This window comes from Dermacentor albipictus, chromosome 8 (assembly GCF_038994185.2).
Source record: "Dermacentor albipictus isolate Rhodes 1998 colony chromosome 8, USDA_Dalb.pri_finalv2, whole genome shotgun sequence".
NCBI classification, from domain to species: domain Eukaryota; kingdom Metazoa; phylum Arthropoda; class Arachnida; order Ixodida; family Ixodidae; genus Dermacentor; species Dermacentor albipictus.
In genome coordinates, this window is record NC_091828.1 from 105183890 (window position 1) to 105202233 (window position 18344).

General features: G+C 47.4%; 2 protein-coding genes across 2 annotated transcripts in view; both read right to left on the reverse strand.

Annotated features, from left to right (window-relative positions):
* LOC139048925 (uncharacterized) overlaps positions 1 to 9665 on the reverse strand; it is a 198164-nt gene extending 188499 nt beyond the window's left edge. The window contains exon 1 of the mRNA XM_070523901.1: positions 9274 to 9665. The gene's annotated coding sequence lies outside the window, so the exon portion shown is untranslated. The remainder of the gene's footprint in view (positions 1 to 9273) is intronic.
* Positions 1 to 18344, reverse strand: part of LOC139048938 (protein NLRC3-like) — a 462676-nt gene that overhangs the window by 298560 nt on the left and 145772 nt on the right. The gene's annotated exons all lie outside the window — the stretch shown is intronic.

Consider the following 18344-nt stretch of genomic DNA (forward strand, 5'->3'; position numbering starts at 1 on the left):
CCCCACGACGACAATCAATATATATGCATCACAGTTAAAAGGAACAAACTCTTGTTTACTCTCATAGGCGTGTATATATCGCCTTCCTGCAATTTCGATACCAAAAGATTTGCGGATATCTTGAGTGTTTGTCCCGCCCCATGGGTCATCATAGGAGATTTCAATGCACACCATCCAGCATGGGGAAGTACACGGACAAATGCAAGAGGACGAAGATTAGCAAGCATCGCCCACAACTATGGCCTTACTCTCCTGAACGATGGTAGCCCCACCTTTCTTCGCGGCGTGACATACGGCAGCTGCCTCGACCTTGCTTTCGTCTCCAACTCTCTCGCCAGATGTGTGAAGTGGTTTCCAGACATTGAGACACATGGGAGTGACCACGTTCCCACCTATCTGAACATCAAAGGCTTGTCGTCTAGATCAGGCTTACGGAATACCATACGGACGATTCAATGGGCCAACTTCAAATCTGAAATGGAAGATGCCTGCCGCGAGGGCCTACCATCAGGGTTAGAGCAAACGATTAAAATGACGATGCAAAACGCCACTCGCATGATGACGACCTCTTCCACGCGGAATGACTTCGACATAGAATTAGAGCGCCTTCGAGCGCTAAGTCGCCGGGCGGAACGTCGATATCGGCGTACAAAATCAATTCATGACCTTAGGGCAGCCAGGAGGATGCAAAAGAAGATTCAGCGTCGTATGGATAGATTAGCGTCGGAACGTTGGGCAACGTTTTGCCAGAAACTCGACCCCCGCAAGCCACTGTCTCACATACGGAAAACTGTGCAAGGTCTGCGTTGCCTTCCGGAACGGCGTTTCCCATTCAAGGCGCTAGCGCTTTTCCAAGGGCGGCAAGACATCGATGTCGCAGAAGACTGTTGTGCGCGGATCGCAGACCAAGCTACTCGTCCAGATCCTCCAGCCCGACCTGACGTCCCCAATTCACGTGATGGCCGCATGGACCTTCCTTTTACAATGGAGGAGCTCGAAGCGGCTCTAGCTCTCTGCAGGCGCTCATCATCTCCGGGTCCGGATGGTATATCATACCGGGCCTTGTGCTATCTCGGAGAGTCCGCACGGATAGAGTTGTTGAGCCTTTACAACTCCTCATGGCAGGAGGGAAATGTTCCTGACGAATGGAAAGTAAGCCGCCTGGTGCCACTCTTAAAGCAGGGCAAATCCCCATTGGAACTCACGTCTTACCGCCCAATAGCGCTGGCCAGCTGTGTAGGAAAGATAATGGAACGGATGATCCTTGGCCGCCTGGAATGGTACCTTGAATACTACAAGATTTATCCGATTTCCATGGCTGGTTTCCGACGTGACCGCTCTTCTATCGACAATGTAGTTGATCTCGTTTCCTATGTCCAGCACGAAAAGTCCCGTAAGCGTTTATCTGAAGCTTTATTCCTAGATGTGAAAGGGGCATACGATAACGTATTACATGAGGCCATTCTCGACGCCCTTGCGACGGTTGGCCTAGGTGGTCGAGTTTTTTTGTGGATTGCCAGCTACCTATCTGCAAGATCATTCTTTGTGTTAACTGACGATGGCCCAACTACGCGACGCTATACCAGCAGGGGCGTTCCTCAAGGCGGTGCTCTCAGCCCGACGCTATTCAACCTCGCTCTTGTTGGATTTGCTGAGTACTTGCCAACTACCATCAAAATTTCAATATACGCTGACGACATCTGTGTCTGGACTTCGGCAGTCACACGTCCTCAGATACGTGCGCGACTTCAAAGAGCGGCCACTTTGACAGCGAACTACTTGTTTAAACAGGGTCTCAGCATATCACCAGAAAAATGCGCACTAGTGGCATTTATTCGCAAACCGATGACGCCTTATATCATCTCAATCAATGGGCGGACCATTTCCTATGTCCGAACCCACAGATTCCTTGGCGTAATGATTGACCGAGACCTCTGTTGGAGCCCGCACGTGGCCTACATGAAACGGCGCCTGACAGCGACTTCCCAGTTGTTTCAATACTTGGCAGGAAAGACGTGGGGGATGTCAGTAGACGCAATGCTTAAACTCTACAGAGCTCTCTTTCTCGGTTTTCTAAGATATTGTCTACCTGTACTGACCAACACCTGCAAGACAAATATTCGTGTTCTGCAGGCAGCACAAGCTCAAGCACTCAGAGTCTGCCTTGGTTTGCCCAGATGCACCTCAACAGAGGCAACTATTGCGATTGCTCGGGACCATCCAATGCGAACTCACATTACGGTGGAAGCCCTGAGAACGCACATCAGACATTTTGCACGTGCCACCTATCACACTATCACAGGCACCAATCATCATTCGCTAAAACTATCATCAAATACAACGACAAACTGCCATCGGGCTTCACCGCTGCATCTAAACCATCGATACCCCTTTGGTGTCTTATCAGCCCTACAGTCCTTCTCAGTGTACCAGGAATCGGAAAAAAGTCTGAACTGTCGTCGCCTGTGCTCAAACAACTGTCTCTGCTTCTTCTGCACGAGAGGTACGCGGACAGGGAACACATTTATACCAATGGTTCCACAAACATCCAGTGTCCGTCCGGTGCTGTGGTTGTCCCAGCAAAAGCTATTACCATCAGCTTTAGGACTGACCACCCAACAACATCGACATCTGCTGAACTAGCTGCTCTTCGCGCTGCACTTCGTGTCGTCAATCGGGAGCCACCTCGGCAATGGTCAATCTTCAGCGATTCAAAGGCAGCCCTACAATCTGTACTATCAGCTCTGCATCGCGGGCCATTCGAACAGCTCGTATTCGATATTAGATGCCTACTCCATACATCACAGGAGAAAGGACACCATGTGACGTTTCAGTGGCTGCCAAGTCACTGCGGCGTCACTGGAAATGAAGACGCCGATAATGCCGCTCGGGCAGCTCTTGAAGACGCACAAGAAGAGGCCATACCGCTTTCACGATCCGACGCAGCTAGCAGACTTCGAGTGCTTGCACATGAGATCACGCTATCTCTATGGTGCACACCAAACAGCCAGACCACCCAGAGCAACCGTCAATACCACCTGCCCTCTTTGATGCATCTCTATATGCCAACTGGACTGCGTCGAAGAGAGGCGACTCTGCTTCATCGCTTATGGCTGGGGGTGGCTTTCACCAAATCTTACTCCTTCCGCATTGGAATGGCCGACAACGATCTCTGTAATGCCTGTCTTTTCGAGGAGACGCTGGAACATGTTCTGTGCGACTGTCCTGACTATAACGTTCAGCGACAGTCCCTGGCATCTGTTCTAGCGCGCCTTGACAGTAGACCATTGTCGCTCGACACGATTTTCACATGCCGCCGACAGAAGATATCGCAGGTGAAGGCGACAAAGGGACTACTTCGGTTTTTGAAAGAGACGGGATTGGACAAGCGGCTGTGAGAGTGACGTCGCGTACCATGCCAGAATGATGGACTCCAACGGACGATGTGTGTGTGCTGTGATATGTGCTCTCTCTCCCTCTCCCCTTTCCCCATCTTTAATCTCCCCCATCCCTCTCCCATGTGTAGGGTAGCGAACCGGTTAAGCCATACTGTTTAACCTCCCTACCTTTCCTTCTCCACTTTTTCCTTCCTTCCTTCCTATTCGGAATGCCGACATGAACTGTCGTCGCACCGTAAGTCGGTCAAGGCTTCGTTGACATTTTTACGTGGCAGTGGCTTATTAGACAGACTATACTGATCTCATTCCGTCCCTTTTCACATTTCTTTCACGATTTTATTTTTCTCACCGCTAATCTTTCCGCCTTCTCCACCCCTTCTCTTCCCCTAGTGCAAGGTAGAAAACCGGACGTTTTACCTAGGGTTAACCTCCGGGCATTTCTCTCATTTGCATGTCTCTCTCTCTCTCTCTGCTGCTGCTGCTGCTACTAAACCTATATTTGTCCTTAGAATTATCTTTCTTCGCGTAAATGAATGAAACTTATCAAAAATTATATCTAAAATTTTTTTGTTCCGTTGTTTTCTAGAAAGCTTCACTTGTTTAAACTTTGTACTGGAAACTCGCGACGCAGTAGAATCAAGTGGTAGACACCCGAATTTTGCCCAAGTCACCTATGTTACGGACTCTCAGCGGGAGCGGCAATATTTGGAGAAATACGAAAATTGACAGCCGCCTTTAACACGAAGCTAAAGAGGAAACCAAATAGTTTTCTTGGCAGTTTTCTTCCCTTTTCTGAAACTTTTTTCACTTTGCGTGTTTTTGCGGAATCGAGTAGTCGTCTTCTGTGTCTTGAAGCTTCGGGTTGCCCATTAATTCAGCGTCCCCTCGCAATCTGCAAGACTGAGATGGTAGAGCGACCAACGCTGAAAGGCGTTGGACGTGGTTGCGATCTCGAGACCAGGGCAAATTTTCATTCAACCTTTAGGTTTCTTTTGGAGAAAGTGTCGTGGATGTTTCAATGTTTATAAGTAGTTTTGTGCTGCAGTCTCTGGAGTGCCAATTTTCTCCCTTTGATGAAACATCCAGCTTTGTGCGGGTTTCCGAAGGACGGACTTGCCATTTGGTGGCGTTTGATATCGAAAAGCTTCACAATCTAAGTGTATCCAGAGTTCGCTCCATTCAGACGCCATCGACCGGTAAAATTGTCATTTACAATCGATTCTGAGTTTCGCCATGAGCCGATGCATTGGTTTGTTACAATGAAAACCACATAAATAGAGCGGGATGACTTACGAAAAACAAGGAGTAGTCTATACATTCTTGTTCTTGAGCTGTAATATTCGATAAGGATTTGACGCTGGTCATGTTGGCTCCATTGGAGCAAGTTGGGAATGGCAGGCTGTGGAGCATCATGGTTGCTTTGTGAGCCACTACAATGTACCGGCTCGAGCCAAGGTTGGGCTGACATATGAACTGCGTATTGCTCCTTAGCCGAAAGCTGGTGATTTGCTCTGCCTGTTTCCATGCCTTCGTTGAGGAGCCCCTGAATTATTTTTATAGTGTAATTTCTAATATCCCAGACTGTTTGAATTTCTTTGTCGTGGACCTGCTCACTTTTTTTTTTTGCAACAGCGTTATTCATCATCCCCCTGTAGATTTCTTTGTCATTTCAGACGATCCCATATGGGTTATCGGCGCACAAACATTTTTTCATCGGGTAGGTAAGATCACCTCAGCCTCCCGACGGAAAAGTGCACAGACAGCCCGTCACGCTCATTCTTGCGGCCTGCGAGTTGGGAACGCCGTAAGAGCGTTGAAACTTGTAGGAGGCGCTGACACAACCCGGGCTGTCTCAGTGTTTCTAAGCCCGGCTGGAAAAGAACAAAAAGGGGCCAATCCGGGACAACCGCCTTAGTGAGCTCTTCACTTACTAGAGATATTTGGCCAATGCTAATGGCGCTCTTACGTCCTTTCGCTGGTGCTGACAGCAGAATTAAAGGGGTACGCTGATAAGGAAGCTTATCAGGGTTGTTGCATCATATCATAAAGGTATGCTATGCTCGTAAAAAATTTATTCTAGAACTGTGCACGTAGCCATATTCACTTTGAAGGTTGCGTAATGTGGCGTAGGCGAGCCGATCTGTATCAAGGTGGCTCCATGGACAGTTCGAAACATGTATGCCTTACTTGCGGTCTGCACGGTGCATGAAAAGGCTGAAGTTGAATAATAATGATCGCTCAATAGAAAAGAAATGCGGAAGCCTCTTGAATTATAGGATCACACGCAAGAAGCATAATATGTGCTTTAACCTGGTGTACTTTTCACAGTTTTTTTTATTGTTCCCATCCATTCCTCACTACAAATAATGCATTGGCCTACTGTTGCTCTAAATGAACAATGATTTATACACTCGATGACTGGGCGACGTGGTAGGGATTCAATGTATGTAATTAAAGACACGTGTGCAAACAAGGACGTATGTAGAACGAGGACAACAAAGAACAACGGCGTTTGTGATTGTCCACCTCGTTATTCTTACCATCCCGCCTCCACACACCATGAATATGGATACGTCAGATCTCCTCATTGCACGACATTTCAGCACAAATTGCTTGCCACCAGCTCGCTCGAATAAACCAGCTGCTTCATGCAGGGCTCCAAGACGTGATTTTGGAAATAAGTTTGGTCAAAGGAAGCAGCATGGCTGTATATTGATGCTTGATAGTCCGCTACAATAGTAGTAAGGTAGAACAAGTTAATTTAGGGATAGATGCGATTTATAACAATTATCTTCATATTAAGTATGAAGATAACAAGGCATTACAGAATTTTCTGCACCTTTTTAATATTGTTTGGCTCGTATGATCGAGTGCTGTTTGCAGAAAATTGTATCTAAGCAATGGGAAAACAAATAGTCGACGAAACACAGCGCACTGCCCTCATCAGCATCTAAGCGAAGCCAATTTTTGAGGGGTAAGAGAGGCAATAATCCTCAAAAAAGTACCCACAGAGGTAGAATTGTCCCCCTGAAAATGTCACATTTGTCTCTGGGATTTTTTTTTTTGTCGAAGGGGCCAGCGAGAGGGAGAACATCTCGTGGCGAAAGTGGGGAACGGCATCTGAGATTTTTTTTTTTTACTTCTTCGCTGCCCTCGACGAAGTCCTAGCACGGTATCTATCGCAGTGTGCGGGAATTTAGAAAGCCAAGATGCCGCCGCGTCGGACGATAGTTGTCGAAAGTGAAGAGAGAAAAATGCCGGCACGCCCGACGCCGCATTTTTCTTCAGGCAAATGAGAGTACCGCAGTGCACAATTACAATTACGCTCCGGCCATGACAAGATGACTGCCGGAGCTCACGAGGTCAGTCTCGCAAGGAGGATCAAAATAAATTTTCTTGCCCTCTCGTCCAAATGCGCGATTCGCGTCATGTGAGCCAAGAGCCGAAGTACCTCGACAAATGTTCGTGATTGATGACGTAAGAACGCGGAGGTGTGGCTGCGGAGTCTGCGCACGAATACAACGAGCGTCTCCTACGTTGCAGGACGGCCGCGGGAACTATGATGGGGCACATCGCAATTGTACGTGGACGACGATATTATTAAAATATGAATTAAGTCAAGAATAGGCATGAAGATATGGCACCTCCATTCCACCGCGTGAAGGTGGATGTATACAGCGAAGCCATTGCCGAGCTTACACAAGCGCCACCATGACAACGCGTCGCACCGTCGAGGTCAATGTAACGTCAGCGAGCTCGTTCACACCCTTTCAGATTCTGCTTTGCCGCCGCGGTACTGGCTGCGCCTGTTTACGGCGTCCATCAGGATGTTTAGAAAAATTCGCAGTTCTGCCGGAAAAGCGAAGGACACTTTGCGATAGGAAATATGTTTTTATACCTGTACGAGAGCGACCTGCGATGTTTGCAGAGTGCGCGTAGTGTGGGTAGCTTTCTATGCGCTGTGCTTTTGACGTTTCGTATGCGTTAAAGCGACCTATGCACGTTGGTGAATTGGCTCGCGGATGCTGCCGCGATTCCTATCTCCAGCGTTTTCAGAGACAGTTTCCGCTGTCATCGAGCGACGGGTGTTCATGCTTACCTGAACGCGCGTGACGCCGGGCTGGTTAATTTAGTTTAAACACGTTGACGGGCTAGTTGGTTTGAGTCCATCACAGAATGGGTAACTGGGACTGAACCAGTACGTAGAAGGAAGCAGACACGCAAGGACCGCGCTGTCTCTGCGTGTCTGTTTCTTTCTACGTCCTCGTTGAGTCACACCTACATATCCTTTCATTGGTAGTTTATTTAGTAAGCGAATGTTTAGAAGTTTATAAGGCCTATAAAACTACTATGCTAACTTCTTACAGCTTTCGACTAATTTTCTATCGCAATCGGTGATTCTTATTTCGGGTGGAACTGCGAATTTTCTGTTTTCAATGCCGGCCAGATAAGGCCGATTTGACCGTTCGCCACCCTCACGTATCTTCTCTTTTTACTCTCCCCAGGTGGCAAGCATTCGCCCCTGCTTTACGGTCGTGGAGGAGAGTACCATCTGGCGAGGCTCCTCACAACGGAAGTCAGAGGTAGACTGACAGACGCGTAATTGAAGGTTCCGACAGCTGACAGATCCACGGACGGAACTTGGAGCACCTCTCATGGAGAACGGCAGCGGTGCGCGCTCAGACGCCCGCCTTAGCAAGGATGGCGTATCTAAATTATTCGTGAGGTGTGGGTAGCGTCAACTCGCTGAATTAAGGCGCACCAACGGCATTCACTGGGGAGGGGGCAATTTCACTGGCATCGATAATATTCGGGGTGAGATCCACCACTGGAAAAGCTGGTGACACCGTCGGCACCAGCAACACGAACGCCGGCGTTCGTGTTGTCTTTTCTTCTCTTGTCCGTGTTCAGGTGTGCGCTGGAACGATGTTTCATAGTGCTAATCACAACCAACTAGCCCAGCTGTCCATACTTATTGAGAAACAGAACAACGCTCTGCTTTTTATAGCGCTTCAAAACAAGAAAGGGGCCGACAGATGGAATAGCACACTGTGGTATAAAGTTTGTAAACAGGGATAAGATGCCTCAGAAAGGCTGGCCAACGTTTCGATAGGAGGACCTATCTTTTTGACGAAGATAGGTCCTCCTATCGAAACGTTGGCCAGCATTTCTGAGGCATCTTATCCCTGTTTACAAACTTTATAGCGCTTGTAATCATTCGACGAACGGACGTTTCTTTTTTCAGCCGACCTTAGTGATAACGATATGTATTCACACGCGTACTTTATTATTTTTCCGGTGAGCTCTTTTCACCGGCCCACAATTGTTAAACGTTATCGCTCGGCGCAAGGAGACGAACTCGGTGAACGAGCGCTTTCGAGTCTAATGGGCGAACTTGGTCCCCGAAACAAAGGAAGAACAAGGAAATCGCCGGCGGCGCCGGCAGCAATCGGAGCGAACGAGTGCCAGCTAACTACCCGATACGTCTTTGGACTTGCGTCATCGAACTTGCTCGACGAAGAACTGGTCAGCAAATACATGCTAGCACGCTGTACCAATTACTTCGAGCGTGCGCGTCAACTGACGACGTGTCCAAGTGGATCTACAAAAAGAACGACAGCACTCAAGACAGGAGCGCACGTTCTTGCAGCGATAGCACCCTCACCACGCGAGAAGCAAGGAGCGACTGCAAAGCCGCACAATCAGAAAGAAGGATTCAAAACAGAAATAAATTCACGACGCGATATCAAGGTCTTACGATATAGTAAATCAAAAGTATATACGAAATCATTGTTTTCTAGCAAAAACCGAGCACATGGTGGACGCGGTGTTTTCTGAAACGACTTAAGTGCGAGCAGTGAAGACGTACACGTACCTTGAAATGACGGAGAGTACGCAGATATCGACGTCAGCTCGACGAACTGGAGGCACCCGCGTCACTCTTTGGTCCATCTTTCGGGAACGAAAAAAAAAAACTCGAAACTTCGATCCCTCGTCGTATTTCCCGGGACAGTGTGGAATGCGTCAGCGCCCCACTGTTAGAGTTTGTAGGCGTGCACTAACGCAAACATTCGAAGCTTTAAACACTTCACATCGTGATGACGCAGTTCACAGACGCAGAAAAAGAAAACACGTCCTCCCCGGTCGCCAACAGTAATGCGAGCACGCCGCTCCAGCGGCTCGTGAGGCTTAGCAATCGGCGTCTCTCGAACGGCGTGGCCATACCTGGGGACACGTCCGCCCGAAGGGAGGCGTTGGTCAAAACTGCGTGATGTCATAGGCCACGGCAGCAGGGTTGAGCAGGCCTGAACATATCCTAGAGGGCGCTCAGTCTTACCGGGGACGAACTTTCCCAAAATTGTCCGGAAGGGTGCGCCCTGTAGTGGCAAGAGTTTCGTACAATAATCACAAGAACAGTTAAATTGAACTCTAGGAATTTAGGTGTGAAAACCATTATTTCAATTTACTAAAACGAACTATGTCGCTAGTTAGGTATTATAGAAACTGGGTACTTCAGCCAGAAGTTCTTCACATTGTTGATACCTGCCTTATTGTTAAATTTCGCCCTGGTTAGCTGCGATTGACCCAGAGGGCTGCTTTGGTTTGTCTCTGCTCGGCTCTCGAAAACGCAGTCGTAGAATTTGACAATATGGCGCAGTTTGACCGGAATGTACAGAATGGTACGCCGGAATAATTAGTACATGGATTTCCGTAAACTTCATCCTTAATGGTTTCAACGGCTTTGTGGCTTCCGAAGCTAATCATTTCCATCAAATATTGCGCTTCTATAACTCATAAAAGAAAGATAAATAAAATTATACGACGACAGCATTGGGCGAGACGACCTCTAGGACAGAAGCCGCATTGTAATCATTACACGCCACGGACGCAGGCGTCGAGAGGCGGAAAAAAAACGTAATATAAGAATTTTCTTGTGGCAAGCCGGTGTCGCGGAGGTTCTTGAGATATTGACACGTGTACTTGTCTTTATCGGGCGACAAGTTTTGCCGCCGAACAAATGTTATCGCACAGCGCGGGACGCGCCTGCATGTATCCGAAGGTTCTGGAAAGTTATCGATGCTTCCACCCGCTGTCTGTTGTCGCCGAACGTTGTGTTATCTGATTTCATCGCTTGACACGAATGGTGTAGAACATTTTAGAAGGCATGCGGGTCCCAACGTTTAATCTGGAACATTCGATGATTGCTGTATAAAAGCCGACGCGCTTGACCCGCTGATCAGATCTTCGACGATCGCCGACTGTGTTCGCCGCTTTCGTTGTGCTATAAGTGTAGCCTGTTTTGTGTGCACAGGTTCGCCCAATAAAAGCTAGTTTTGTATTCCACCGTACTGCTTCTTTCTTCGCCGTCACTACCACGTGACAATATCTTGACGCGTTTCGATTAGACCATGAAATTCTGAACAGTCGTAATCAATGCAACTAGCAGCAGTGATAAAAGTTCTCGGAATGTTCTTGTTACGTCCGAAGGAGCAGGATAAAATCGCTGTATTTAGGATGCATCGGCTGCACGTTCGAGAATCCCAGGTCCGGGAAATTAATGCGGAGTACACCACTATGGCGTGCCAATAATCGCGTCGTGGTTTTGGCACCTGAAACCCGCAGAATACAATATAATTTACGTTGCTCATTTTTTTTTTCTTCGTGCGTTTAGAGAAGTGTAGAGTTCTCGAAAAATATAGGCTAATAAAGGCAGACAAGACGATATGAACAAGCCCGCCAAAACACCGGAAGTCATAATAACGCGTATGAGACTTGTGCACCTACAAATCATCCCTCAATTGTTGGCTTATGCAAATGGGCGGGCCATGTTCCCGACTTTTAGGGAGAAAAATTGTTGCGCTGTTTTGCCTCCGTGCATGCCCCCTCTCATCCCTGGTTTTGTACCCCTCCCGCAGTTTCTTGCGTATTATTTTGATCTGACGAAAACGATACGGGCAGCCAGTGGCAACTGCCGTGGCAGCTATGCGTCAGTCAATGTTTGACGCACAATTCCGTCAGGTAAGTATTGCAGATACGAGACCACGAGTTATACGCAATGTTTATATTGCCTATATTGCAGTTACACGAGGAATGAGAGAAAGGAAAAATGTAGCCATTGAGCTGCAATGCAATAACATGTGTGATCATGGCATCGAGGAGAGATATGGCGAGCCTAAAATACTGCGGTGATGGCAGATTTAGGTTCCAGATACAAGAAGGACACCCAGATAGTAGATAAAGGTGGACAAGCGTTCTGTTTGAATTATTTTCAAGAAGCAAACGTTTCCTCTTTGAGTTTTGGAGAGAGGGCGAAAGCAGGCACAAAGAGCCAACCTCCGAGAAAAATAGGGACGTTTGATCAGCCTGCTCCACATTAATCAGTTTATCGAAAGGTGTTTGACACTGGAATTCGTTTCAGTGGTGGAGCAATAATGCCCCCCTGAACAAAGCCATTTGTTCCGAAAGTTGCAGGAAAGGTGCAGGGCTGGTTCACGATTTTTGCCGCACCCTTTTTCTCATGTCGGTGCCGACTTGACGCAGACAAGGTAATATATACCTTGTAGCGAAGCTTCCGTAGGAGCCCATACGTTCAAAACATGGTGGTTCATCGGCGGTTCATGAAGCTTAGCGCCATCTGTACGTGGAGGGAACACTTCCGGCGGAAGAAAAAAATAATGCGGTGCCATATTTATTAAAAACAGAAGTGACGTCATTTTTTTTTTCGAAGGCGCGAAATTTGATTTGTTGGCCTGCCTTTAGAGCTATATATTCAAATACCCCGCCATTCGACATGATGGGCGTTCCGAGCTTTCAGCACGCAAAGCGATGCAGGAAAAGGCCAGCCATAAGGTTGTCGAAATCGCCCCCCTGCACAGAACATATTTTCTCGGTATCTAGACGAAAGCTTTAGGTGTAGAGTGCTGATCCTATCGTCGGATGCCAAGCCCGTCGCGCTGTGCAGTCACACGAAAACAACTACACAATTATCTGGCGGTCGTATATCAATACTTTCCAATGAACAGGTGAAGAAGCGATAAAGCTACCCGCGTCATCAAATTCAGACAAACTGCGGCAAGAAAAAAACCGCAACGTATGAGGGGGGCGTATTTCTACAGGTCAACTTTACCAGCGCGCGTTCCTGCATATTTCAAGAGGTGAATTGCATTGCGAGTGATAGCGGCGTCAACGCCCCCTGTAGCGATGGGCGCTGAAAAGAAATGTATTTATTTTAATACTAATAAAATTAAATAAAGTTCCGATTTTTTACTGGAACTTCTTTCTACTGGAAACTTATTATAGTGGAAATTATACATATGCTAAACTCATTCAGTAATGACATTTTTTTACCTATGCTTGAAAAAAGAAAACCAGGTAGTATGGAGCTTGGCCGATAGAGTCCCATGCCGTTTTTATTCCTTTTTTTTTAACCAGAACGGTCCAATGTTACAGAAAAATGTAGGCGTGGTGACACAGGGATGTACTTACGAGGAAATAGACAAGGACTGAAAGTGAAACTGAAACGGCTATCAACTCAAACGTCCCACCACGTCAAATAGGTTTCGGGCTGACGGGCTTTTCCGGGATGGTGTGACCTCGTGTGCCATCAATATCTCTGTCGTTGCTATTCTTTTTATCGTAAATAACTCTAATTATCCTACTTTTATGCACCGTATATATACAAAGAAAGCAGATATCATTCGTTTATATGAATCCAAGGTTTGTAGCAGATGTGGTTTCACACACTTTGTTAACAAAGTGCTCATTGGAAGCATCTGCTCTTGCTCTTGTCTTCATTGAAATGCCAGCTGTCTCGAACTTTCGAATTTTATCGCTCGAAGGTATTTGACTATTTAGCAAATAGGTTAATATTCTCCACATTGTTTCTTTAGACCCAGCAGCTCAAGTGAATGTATAAGCGAAGTGTTTACGGCTAACGTTTTCCAAAGCTTCATTTACGCAATTGAAAAAATTGTATATGATTCAAACATTCCTTTGCTCTTGGCTTTTAAATTTTCGTCGCACTATGGTGTTTTGTTTCTGTAAAACTGGAGTTGGTCATCGATAACCTCCACTACGGAAAGGTTCTAGTAATACGGACTAAAACACTCCAGATCCATACTGCCAATACACCAATATTTGCGCTTATGATTACGTTTCTTGGCATGTATTCTTAAAACTTAGCGCAAACTGTTTCTAAAAGCTTTCTTGGCTAGTTTTCTAGAAACATTTACTTTCTTATTATTTTATTGGAAACTGAAGACGCGATTAGACTCATGTGACAGGTAGCCATATTTGTTCACAAGCCATGCATATTACGAACAATAGGTGGGTGGAGCAATATTCGGAGAATGGGAAAAATTGTCATCCGCTTTTACTGTAATACGAAGCTGAATAGGAAACCAGAATATTTGATTTGCAGTTTTGTTCTCTTTTCACAACTTGCTATCCCTAGCGCGCCTTGGCAGAACTGATTTGCCGTATTCAGTGTCTTGATGCTTCGGGTTGGTGATCAACACTGCCTCCCCTTGCACTCTGCAAGGCTCCTGGTTTGCTCATATGCTGGTTTGCTGGTTGCTAAGCGACCGATTTAAAGCCGTTAGTCCTGGGTTCCATCTTCGCACGAGGGCAATTTTTCCTTCAACGTTGCAGGTTTCTTTATGATAATAGCAATGTAGAGTTTTGTGGTTTTTGTGTCCCACTGCAGTTGCTGCAGTTCATAAAATGCGGCTTTTCCCCCTTCGATTAAAATGTCAACTGTTCACGGGTTTCCGCAGCATTGCCTTGCCTACTTGCGAGGTGTGATATCAGATATTTCCCCAGAAGCTTCGCGCGGTCCACTCTTAAGTGTCTCGTGAGTTCGCTTCATTCAGACGCATTCAAAGTGTAAAACTGGCTTTTAAAATGCTTTCTGACTGTCGCCATAAGCTTATGCGAAGCTAGGATACAACGAGAAGCACATAATGAGGGAAGGACAACTTACGAAAAGAAACGTAGTCCATGCATTCCCTGTCGCAGGGCTTTGTCCTTCGAGAAATATTTGGCTCTGATAGTGGTGTCAGATTCGTCGGACGATCTCACCGCTGCCGCCATTTGTTAGAGTTGTCGGACGGTCTGCGAGCTGTAGGCCGATCTCACCGCTGCCATTCAGATGTAAGATTTGGCAGTCGTAGCTATAGGAATGAGCTTGACTCTTCGTCGGGACTTAGGAGAGCAGGATTTATTTACATGTTATTTACAGTGTAACATGAGATACATCGACAGTCTAGCGTGACTCTCAAATGGAGCCCGCAAGATGAAGCATAGAGCAAACGAGCACACAGCTCACGAGTCCATTTCGAGCACGACAACGAACACACTCTAGCAGCCGACAATCTCTGTTTATAAGCACTCCGCTCGACGTCATAGTTCGACGTCATTGTAGATGACCCGCCCTTTTGGAGGAGGCGGGCTCTCGAATTGGAGGAGGAGGAGGAGGGCTCACACACACACACACACGCACACACGCACACACACACACACGCACACACACACACACGCGCGCGCACACACACACACACACACACATGTGCAATGGTCCGGAGCCGACGTCAGAGGGGCTTCGTAGAACTCTGAGCCATTCCGGGTAGCGCTTTCGTGTAGCACGTTGTCTTACGCCTTGGTCGGCGCGTGGGAAAGAGCCTTCGTCGGCGTTTCCGCGGCAACTCTCCCACTCATAGCACAACAGGGCGGCGTTGTCGTGTTGTGCACAAAGCCTGCTTTGCCGAACTCGGAGCCGTCCCGGGTGGCGCGTCCGGGTAGCGCATTGTCTGGTGTCTCGAAAAGCGCATGGGGAGGTTCCGCCAATTGCCTCCCCTCGAGAACTCCCCTGAGCTGACCCCTCGCCATGTGGCTGCCAGTTATCCGCAGTTCTCTGAACTGCGCGACCGTCCCGGTTGGATCGGAACACGTGCAGCGGGCTTAAATAGCTGCAGGCGGATCCTAACAGTGGGCAATGGAGCAAGTTGGAAGCGGCAAACTGTGAGGCATCGCGGTTGCTTTATCAAACAGGCTCGAGCCAACGTTGAGCTGACTTATGAACTGTTATCGGTCCAACGCTCGTAACGTCCTCTGCCGGTTTCCATCCCGTCGCTGAAGACCTCCTCATTTATGTTCATGGCTGGGTGGGACCTCCGTAATAATATTTTTTGATAGCGTTGTCAGAAACTTTCTTGCTGATTTTGATCTCATTTTCGACGATTTCATAACGTTCGTGAGCATAGAATTGTTATTTGTTAATCGAGTAGCTAACGCCAAATAGTGCGCAAGCAGCCCACCCAGCTTGTCGCAAAAGCTTGTGAGTGGGGCACGATGCAAGGGCGGCTAGCACTCTAGACGGTGTTTACCCAATCCGGGCTCTCTCAGTGCTTCTATGCTCGCGGACAACTTTCTGTTGCAATGAAGGGAAAGCTACGTAGGCAAAGCGGCAACACGAGAGAGCGCTTCTGAAAAAAAAAATGGCTGTGGCTTAGCTAAGGTTAAGCCCAGGATACGAAGCGTATACTAGCCTTTATTTTAGTTGTTGAACCACTGTTTAGCCTGGTGAACTGCTGTTGCTTGGCTATATTTGGTTCGGCTAGACGAAGAAACAACTCATGCGTTACTCTGCTTCGCCTTCAAGAGTGGAACGCGACAGCGTTCCCGTCGACCCGCGAAGGGGTGTAAGACAAAGGGCTACGGCGAAGCGACTACGCGCCGCGCATTGGACGCGGTGAGCGTCCAGCAACGCAGCATTCGGCGCGGCAACGAAATGTGCGCCTGAGCAAGCGACGCACGCCTGAGCCTTAGAAACAGCTCGTTTCTAAGGCAACACCGAATTCACTAGAGGCGCTTTTGTACCGTTTTGAAGCATCGTACCCGTGGCTCAGTGGTAGCGTCTCCGTCTCACACTCCGGAGACCCTGGTTCGATTCCCACCCAGCCCATCTTGCAAGAGTTGAGCCAAAGCCACCTAGAAACAAGCGCAGCTGCTTATACCCCACCGCGACGCCGTGAGTGACGGCGCGAGTTGGAGCTCCGTTTCTCCTCTGTCGTGACGTCGCGGTGTCACGTGGTCAGCCTTGAAGGCGTCAGCGCGAGTTGGAGCCCTGTTTCTCCTCTGTCGTGACGTCACGGTGTCACGTGGTATGGCAGGGGGTAAAAGGTCATTGAAGGCGACACCGCCGCGCCTGAGGAGCTGGGTTGAGCTCTAGTAATATGCTTCGCATAAAACACTGGTGTTTTCATCCACGTTAGCTTAAGCTCTGGAAAAGAACACGTAAACACCTTATTAGCAGCACTTAAGCAGGACAAAACACACAGAAGAATAGAAACGCTTGCTTATTTTACTGTCTTTCCCTTCCGCGTCTGGGCAAACCGCCAGACGTGGAAGCTGCGTCTCTTCCGAGCCATCGAAAGCACTGTCAAACGCTGGCGGTCTTCTTGGCGCAGTAACACTTGTGCAGAAGCTCCACACCCGTCGCTTTGCCTTCACTGCCAGAGTTGTCTGCAATACTGTAGGCACTGCAGGCAAACACCGAAAGTCTGCCTAGCCGGGAGAACCGCATTAGAGAGTGCTACATGAGTAGATAAATTTGGCGAAAAGTGATGGCGCGCTTAAGTTGCTTCGTTGTTGCAGACAGTAGATTAAAAGGCATGTGCTGATAAGGAAGCCTATAATGAACATGGCAGTAGTTTTCAAAATCTTTTTACACCCATAAATTTATTAATAGAAAAATGCGGGAATAGCGGTATTCACTTTGGAGGTCCTGTATAGTGACATGCGCGAGCCGATCTTTGGCAAGTTTGCTTCATGCACAATATAACATATGTTTGATGTCATCGAAAATGGAAGAGTAGAAAAATGATGTCGGTGAAGTAATGAGTAGACTTGGCGAAATATGTATACCACAGAACACCTATACAAACTTAGAGAAGGGAAACTGTACCTTCCACTGTGCTACGGAAATAAGCGTAGCGGTGGCGTCGTGAACTAAAGTATGCGACCACAAGTGGCGCTGTACAACAGGAAACTGATGTAATGTAATGTATAAGTGTAATAAAGACAGAAATACGGAAAGAGAACCAACATATGTTCGTTGGAAAGGAAAAAAGAAACCGGAAAGCTGGTGGAACAAGGAGATACGAGAAGCGTTCGCCGAACGACAGAAAGCATCTCGAGAGCACAGGCAGGCAAAGAAGGCGCAGTTGCCACAGGATGAAATAACTAGTAAATGGGAAATATACCGGGAGAAAAAGTCTATGGTTCAAATACTGGTGCAAGCAAAATTAAAAGGTGAAAGTGAACGTTGGTTGTCAGAAAGACGTGAGAAACAGAAGGCCGCACCTAGAATATTTTGGAACCGCATAAAATTATTAGGCAGGAAGTCAACAACTATTCAACAACATATCCTAGACGAAGATGAAAACAGACTCGAAGGAGAAGCGGCAATAAATTACATCCGAAAAGCAACAGTCGAATCTCTCCAAGGCAATGACGAGGTTATACTTGTTGAAAAAAAGAGCACGAAGAGACCCAAGGGGAAAAGCAGCTGGTGCTAACAAATTTAAACTGGAAGAAAGCGGAAGAGAAAATTCCTAAGCGTACAGCCACAGGGCTAGATGAGGTTCCCATTAGGCTGATAAATCAACTAGGACCAAAAAGTAAGGAAGCTCTGGTGAAAGCAGTGGAAAGAACTTTAAAAGATAGACGAATACCAGACAGCTGGCGACAAAGTAGAATGAATTTGATTTATAAAGGAAAGGGGGAGAAAGACAGAATTCACTCGTATAGACCGTTGAACATTACATCGGTAATATACAGGCTAGCAATGCAGGGAATCAAATTAGAGCTTCAAGCATGTACAGAGAATAATGGAATTTTGGGAGAGCTTCAGAATGGTTTCAGAATAGGTAGACGCGTTTGGATGAC